Consider the following 8402-nt stretch of genomic DNA (forward strand, 5'->3'; position numbering starts at 1 on the left):
TAGAAGTATGAATCCTTCCCTAGTAGTTGCCCCTGTTGTAATGGGAATGCAAATTTGTAAGATCTTCCCTGCCCCTAGTCTAAAGTGCACCTGGAGCCTGGGGTGGGAGGCTTGTTTTTCAGTAGATACTTCTTGATTGCCAGTGAGTCAATAAGATTGTTACATTCTCTGAGCCAGGAGAAGGCTATATAAGCCCTGATGTGTAGCTTTGTTTTGGGGCTCACTTTGAGAAGTGTTATGTGATTTGATGAAACTCTGGGCTAGCCGTTGTCCAGAGTCCCCCGGCTTTGAAACCCAGCTGTTGTTTGGTATGGATGTAATGGTTGGACAGTTTGGAAATCTGTCTACTTGATCTGTTTCTGTCTTGATAATTCTGTCTGTATACTTTGAAGTTCGGGGTGCTGAACTTTTTTCCCTGAACTAGGTAAACAATACATATTTTGACTGATTAAAGTAAGCTTGTTAACCCATTTTGAGTTGCTTTCCTTTATCAAAGCAGATTCAAGAACCTGTGTTGGCAGCAAACCCTGAGGACGCTTGGGGTGCTTCCTGCTACACCAGCCAATCAGTGGACCCACCCCTTCACCTGTCCTTGATTCTTCGGCTCTTGCACTCCATGTGACTTTTCTTAATCTGGTGACCTCACACCAAATTAAAATCTTTTCCTGCCCTCTGAGGGGATGCATAAAAAAGAGAGTGGTGCCATTAAATTTTCATAACAAAATAGTAATCATAACTTTGTATGGTGGAAATTTTAAGTCTAACTAATTGTTATTGTTTTTTTTAATCGGTCAGGATTTCAAAGGAAGATTACTCTAAGCACTTTCTGCTTGTACTTGTGGGTCCAAAAAAAGATTCCTTTCGAAAGTAATCAAATTATATGTCCTTTCCTTAGAGCTGGAGAGTCTTTGTGTGTGTGTGTGTGTATGTGTGAGTGAGTACGTGTTTGTGAGTGAGTACCTATGTGTGTGAGAGCTCACAATAAAGAGCAGCATAAATATGCACCATTGAAAATTATTCCTTTTAAGATAAAATAAAAAGAAGGTAAAACATAGAAAAATGGCTTCATGACATTGTGACAAAAAAATTTTTTCCCCAGTAAATAAGTGAATTAAGTTGGTGAAACCTAGTGCTTTGAAAGTAAAAATAATTTGAGGTGGAAGTGAATTTTAAAGGTTAAAGTGTTATTCCAAGATGGCATTTAATAGATCTGTGAAGATTGTTTTTTTGTGTGCGTGTGTATGTGTGTATCTAGTATTTCTACTTGGCCAAATTTATTTCACTTTTTCTGCATCACTCCTGTGTTAGATCTCTTTGCTAATATTGCAATTCTTTAAATACCACATGCATAATAATCTTTATTGAATGGATACTTTTTGAATTTATAATACTGGTAAAAACTTCAAGTTAAATATATCTAACCTAATGAAGCAAGCCCTCTTTTCTCTCAAGTTCCTATTTATTCATCATTTAAAAAATTAATTAGATTATGGAGAGGGAAAGCATCCCTCTTTAATAATAACTTTATTATGTGATCAATGGACACAATGTATGATACAGCTATTATTAAAAATCTGTTAATTCTGAGCTTCATTATTTAAATTGTGTAATTTAAAAAATTATGTTGGGGGTGGACAAAGCCAGGATGGAAGAGTAAAGGCAGGAAATCACTTGATATCTTCCCCTAAATCCTTCCAAATACTTTTAAAAATGACTCTAATCATATTATAGAACAACAGAATCCACAAAAAGTCAGTGAAACAATATTCCAGCCCAAGACGACCTGGAAGGTCAATGGGAAAGGTCTCTTGCACAAGGTTGAAAGAAGAGCACAGGTCACAGCAGGCCATGCAGAATAGACTGTTTCCCAGAAAACCTATAGCAGGCCTCAGAGGACTGAATCACTGGCAGCAGTGGAAGTTTGCAGACACAGCCCACAGATGCCCAGAACAACTTATATGGTCAGCAAGAAAAGTATGTTGGATCTGGGTGAGAGAGGAGCATAGGACAGTGCAGACCCTGCCAAAACAATCCATGTCCCAGAAAAGTCCCAGTCCTAGCAAACCAGGAGCAGGCCATAGATGTGACTGAATCAGTAGTGGCAAGAACAGTGGCAGCAGCAGGGGGTACATGTGGAGTTCTCATCAAATAGACAGGAAGGGGATCAAACAGCTGGTGAGAAGGAGATTGCAGAGGTCTCTTTGCTTGCACCATGTCAGGATTATGTTTCTTTGCTCATAATCAGATCTGGGTCACAGTCCTAGGTGGCAATCTTGAGGCAAGGAAGAGCACTAGTAGAGCTTGGGGCAACAGTGAACAGGAGACCCTCCTCACAATTCAAGGGCAGAAAAGATTGCTTGTGATCACTCACAGACCAGAGCACAGGTCAGGAGAAAAGTAAACACCTCTCCTTAGATCATACCACCTTGAAAGAACTGAAAACTTACAAGTCCCTAGAAGTATCTCTGAAAACAGCTACACAAAATCCCTGAGCTTGTGACAGCTCACCCTCCATACAAAAAGCAGAGCCCTTGCTTATCAAAGAGTTAAAAAGTCAAGTAATACATTAGGAAAATGAGGGAAAAAAGATTCTAACTATAGAAAGTTTACTATGGTGACAAGGAATGTACATATAAGGTTTTTTTTTCTTTTTTTAATGATCTCTAGGAGATAGATAGACCTAGTAAAGATATTGCTTGCTCAAAGGATATGTACAGTTTTTTATCCCTTTGGGCACAGTTCCAAACTTCTCTCCAGAATGCTTTGATCAGTTTACAACTCTGCCAACAATGCATTAGTGTAACAATTTTCCTACATCTTCTTCTAAATTTGTCATTTTACTTTTTTTCCTCATATTAGCCAATCTTATAGTTGTGATATGGTACCAATGGGCTTCTTTTTGTGGTGATGAAGAATTGAAAATTGAGGGAATCCCCATCAATTGGGAAATTTTTGCTGTATAATTGTGATGAATTACCATTGTTCTATAAGAAATGATGAACAGGATGCTCTCAGAAAATACTCAAAAGTTTATATTACCTAATAAAAATGGTAGTAAGCAGAACCAGGAAAATAGTCTACATAGCAACTACAATATCATATGATGATCAGCTCTAAATAAATTAGTTATTCTTAGAACTACAATGATCTAAGTCATTCTTAGAGGACTTTTGATGAAAAAAAAAAACTAGCCATCTCCAGAGAAAGAATGGATACAGAATAAAAATCAAAACATATTTTAAAAAATAAAAAAACAATTATTTTTGGTTTTTTATCTGTGCTTTATTTCACATCATAAGTAATATAAAATATATATTTTGCATGACTAATTACTTGCCTTCTCAATAAAGGGGAGGGGAGTGAAGGAGGGAGCAAATTTAGACGTGAACATTTTTTCTCTTGTTTTAGTTATTTAAACAAATACACAATAAGAAAAAAGAAACATATTTGAAATTAAATATTGAAACTTAAATACAAAATAAGAAAAAAAAATGTCATGTGCATAGCAGAATATAAGAGGATTCAAAATATATAGCAATAAGTTTTCATTTAAAGGAAACCTACATAATAAATTCTATGTTTAGTGTTGATACCTGTCCATCTTTCCTTTGTTTCCTTGATAGTTTTATTTTGTTATCTGATATGCAATTTTTACTCTGTTCTTTTGTCCCCCTCCCACCCTGAAGGCTATAATTAAGCATGGATATATTTGCATATAGACACACATATACATATAAATATATAGACACTTATGTACATACATACATGCATTCATACAAACATACATATATACTTCCTACTTCTGATCTTTGTTTTTATGTTTGTGCATATATATAATATTTTCCCTCCTACTTTACTTCTCCATGCTACCTAGCCCTCCTATTACTTAATCTACCTTGCTCCCAAGGATCCCTTTTTTCCCTCCCATTCCCATAAATCTAAAGACCCATCTATACTCCACCTTTAACCTATTCCCTCACCTCCTCCCTTGAGATTCCACCCAAATTATCTCGCTCTCCCTATCCCCTTAGCATTTAAATTCTTTCCAAGTTTATAATATTTTTATACTCTTCTAGATATATGTATTCCCTCTTGAATCCATTCTTGATGAAAGTAGATTTAGAGAACTAACAGCTATGTTCCTCCATTTAATTCTTCAGTGTCATTTCTTTGTTTCACACCTCATTTGTATAAAATACTTACTCTTTTGAGCTGTCCCTAAATGGTTTTATTTTTAAAAACAAATCACATTCAGGTCTACACCAATATTTCTTACAAACTACCTAATTACTAATAACAATATTAGACATATGTTTTACATACATAAAAGGTAAACAATCCATCCTTACTAAGTCCCTTATACTTAGAATTTATATTTACCTTACATTCCTCTTGGCTCTTGAATTTCAAATCTTCTATTAATTTCTAATTACTTTAAAACAAAGTCTGTAAACCTGACAGTTCATTAAATTTTTATTTTGTCATTCAGGATTATGTTTAACTTTTCTGTGTGTGACGTTTAAACCAGAATCCCAGGTCTTTCATGCTTTGATATACATTTTTTCAATACCTGTGATCTTTTAGTGTCATTGCTGCTAAGTTTTACATGATTTTAATAGTGGCACCATCATATTTATTTATTTTGTCTTATTGCTTATTTTATTTTATCCTTGATCTGGGGATTTTGGAATGTAATTTGGAACTCTTTCAGGGGGGTGATCAGTAGTTTTTTTTTTTTTAACCTATTTCTACTTCACCTTCTTGTTCAAATGTTCAGGCCAATTTTCTTTAATGATTTCTTGTATTATTGTATCAAGATTTTTTTTTCTTTTTGGTGGGGGGAAGGTAGGGCAATCAGGGATAAGTGACTTGCTCAAGGTCACATGGATAGTTTTTGTTTTAAGTGTTTGAGGTTGGATTTGAACTCAGGTCCTCCTGACTCCAGGGTTGATGCTCTATTCACTGCACCACCTAGCCACACCTCAAGATTGATTTTTTGATCACAGCTTACAAGTAGTCTCACTATTCTTGAGTTTTCTCTTCTTGATCTGTTTTCTAGATCAGTTGCTTTTCTTGTGATATGTTTCACATTCCCTTTTACTTATTCTCTTTGTTATATTTTATCATTTCTAGATCTCTTATAAATTTGCTGGCTTCCTCTGGCCTAATTCTGATTTTCATGGACTTGTTTTCTTCCTTAAGATTCAGGATCTCTTTTTCTAATTGTTTGACTTTCTTTTCACAGTCTTCTTGTTTTTCTGTGTTTGTTTGTTTAGTTTTCCTTCAATATCACTCATTTGATATTTAAAGTATTTTTTTTTAATTTCTAGGGCTCACAGAGAAAGGCAGCCCAAGATGCCAGGGCGCATAGAGGCAGGCCGGGATGAGGCCTGATCAACGTGGTAGAAAGTCATCCCACTGACCACAAGGGCCATTACCAGGCCTATCATCAAAGGGTTGGGACTGGATGGAGTAAGGTAAGAATCAAATGCAGGGCCCTTTCAGGGGCAGAAAATACTCCTGGGACTCCCAATCCATAGCCTAGAAATTTAAAAAGCCCCTATTTGGACCTCCAGGGACCACGATGGCAGAGTGAACCCCAGCTGCTCCCACGTCTCCCCCCCCCACAAAAAACAACAACATAGGGATTATTGCCCAAGGGCAAAACCCTAAACAGTAAAGGCTTGGGAAACCTCAACAAAGGGCATGGCTAGGACCCTGCCTCAAAATGGTTAGAAAGCAGAATGAAAAGACAAATGCTCTGGAGTCATAGTATCATCAGAGAGAGGAAAGAAATTCAGAGGGAGACAGTGTTGACTCCACACTCACAGATGAAGCATCAACAGGAAACTGGTTTCAAGCACTGAAAGCTTTCCTAGATGAGCTCAAAAGGAACTTTGAAAACCAAATGAGAGAGATAGAAGGCAAAATTAATAATTATTTTAAATTCAAAATTGCAAAATTAGGAAAACTTTGCATTAAGGAAAACAGTTCCTTAAAAAGAAAAATGTGTGACATGGAAAAAGGAGCTCAAAAAAACTAAATGAGGAAAATAATTCTCTAAAATCTAGAATCAACCAATTTGTAGCAAATAACTCTATGAGGAACCAAAAATAGTCAAACAAAACATCATGAATGAAAAATTAGAAAAAGAGGTAAAATATCTCAATGGAAAAATAACTTACCTGCAAAAGAGATCCAGGAGAGATAATCTGAGAATCAAAGGCCAACTGGAAAATCATAATGAAAAAATGTGCCTGAACAACATCCTCCAAGAGTTCATCAAGGAAAACTGCCCTGAGATACTAAAACCTGAGGATAAATCAGAAAACAAGAGAATCCACCAGACACCTCCTGAAAGAGATCCCAAACCGAAAAGTCCTCGAAATGTTGTGGCCATACTCCAGAGCTACAAGGTAAAAGAGAAAATACTTCAAGTACCCAGAAAGAAACAATTCAAATCTTGAGGAAACACAGTGAGGATAGCACAAGACTTGGCAGCCTCTACACTGAAAGATCAGAGGCAGTAGAATACAATTTTCTGCAAGGCAAAAGAGCTTGGGTTACAATCAAGGATCACCTACCAAGAGAAACTCAACATATTCTTCCAGGCAGGGAGATGGTCACTCAATGATATAACAGATATCCAGAGCTTCCTGATGGAAAAAAAAAAAAACAGAGCTCAATGGAAAATTCAACCTCCAATTACAAAAAAAGTAAACAAGGAAAATACTCACACACACTATTATTTAATAAGAGCAAACTGTTTATAGAAAGTAGAGGGTATAAGTATAAATTACAAAAAAAAATTACAATTAAAAAAACTTATTAAAGGCTACAAAGGGACTGCAGTGGAAAAAGAGGAATGAATGAAGTGGAAAAGGTAAATTGTGCTACACAAAGAGGCATAAAAACAATATAACAGAGGGAAAGAAGTGAAGGAAATGAGTATTATATGAGCTTTTCTCTCATTGGTGCTGGTGCAAGGAGGGAATAACACAACCAGTTAAGCATAGCACTCTATGGAGAAGAGATACAAAATGTATCATAATAGATGGAAAAAGGGGAGGGAGAATAGCTTTGCATGAGATTTGTTACTTTCACTCTTGGGGCAAAGAAGAAATAACATACTACATTAAGTATAAAAATACCCTATAGGTAGTAGGAGGGGGAAAGAGCTATAAAAGGGGGAGTGTTTAGAAGGGAGGGAAGAAGTAAGGGGAAGGGGATGGAAAAGGGAGGGGGCGCTGATAAGAAGGGAATGCTGAGAGAGGTGGTGGTCAAAAGGAAAACTATTAAGGAGGGGAAAGGAGAAGGGGAGAAAAATATAAGCATAAAAAAGCAGGGAATAAGATGGAGGGAAAGAAACAGATAATAATCTTAACTGTGAACGTGAGTGGAGTGAACTCTCCCATAAAATGGAGGTGGATAGCAGAATAGATTAAAAATTATAATCTTACAATATGCTGTTTACAAGAAACACAGAGTTACAAACAGGGTAAAGGTAAAAGGCTGGAGTAAAATATACTATGCCTCAGCTCAAGTAAAAAAAAAAAACAGGGGTAGCAATCCATATCTCAGATAAAGCAAAAGCATAAATTGATCTAATTAGAAGTGATAAGGAAGGAAGCTGTATGCTCCTAAAAGGCACCATTGAGAATGAAGAAATATCATTACTTAACATATGTACACCAAGTGGTATAGTATCCAAATTCCTAGAGGAGAAGGTAAGGAAATTAGAGGAAATAATGGATTGCAAAACTATACTGGTGGGGAAACTTAATCTCTCCCTCTCTGAACTTGATAAATCCAACCTCAAAATAAACAAGAAAGAAGTAAATGAGGTGAATAGAATTGTAAAGGGTGTAGGTATGATAGATGTCTGTAGAAACCTGAATGGAAATAAAAAGGAATATACCTTCTTCTCAGCAGTACATGACACAATCACAAAAATAGACCATGTACTAAGGCATAAAAACCTCACAATTCAGTTCAGAATGTCAGAAATATTAAATGCATCATTCTCACATCATGATGCAATTAAACATCATATGCAATAAAGGGCCATGGAAAGACAGACTAAAAACTAATTGGAAACTAAACAATTTAATCCTGAAGAATGAGTGGGTCAAACAAGAAATCATAAAAACAATCACTAACTTCATTCAAGAGAATGAAAATAATGAGACAAAATACCAAAATTTGGGGGATGCAGCCAAGGCATTTCTTAGGGGAAGTTTTATATCCCTGAGTGCATACGTGAATAAATTACAGAAAAGGGAGGTCAGTGAATTGGCCATGAAATTTAAAAAAAAAACATAGAAAAAGAACAAATTGAAAATCCCCAATTAAATATTAAGTTAGAAATACTAAAAAACAAAGGATAAATTAATAAAAATGAA

This window comes from Petaurus breviceps, unplaced genomic scaffold (assembly GCF_028583685.1).
Source record: "Petaurus breviceps papuanus isolate PSGF00001 unplaced genomic scaffold, PetGlider_PUasm1.0 42, whole genome shotgun sequence".
Classification (NCBI taxonomy): domain Eukaryota; kingdom Metazoa; phylum Chordata; class Mammalia; order Diprotodontia; family Petauridae; genus Petaurus; species Petaurus breviceps.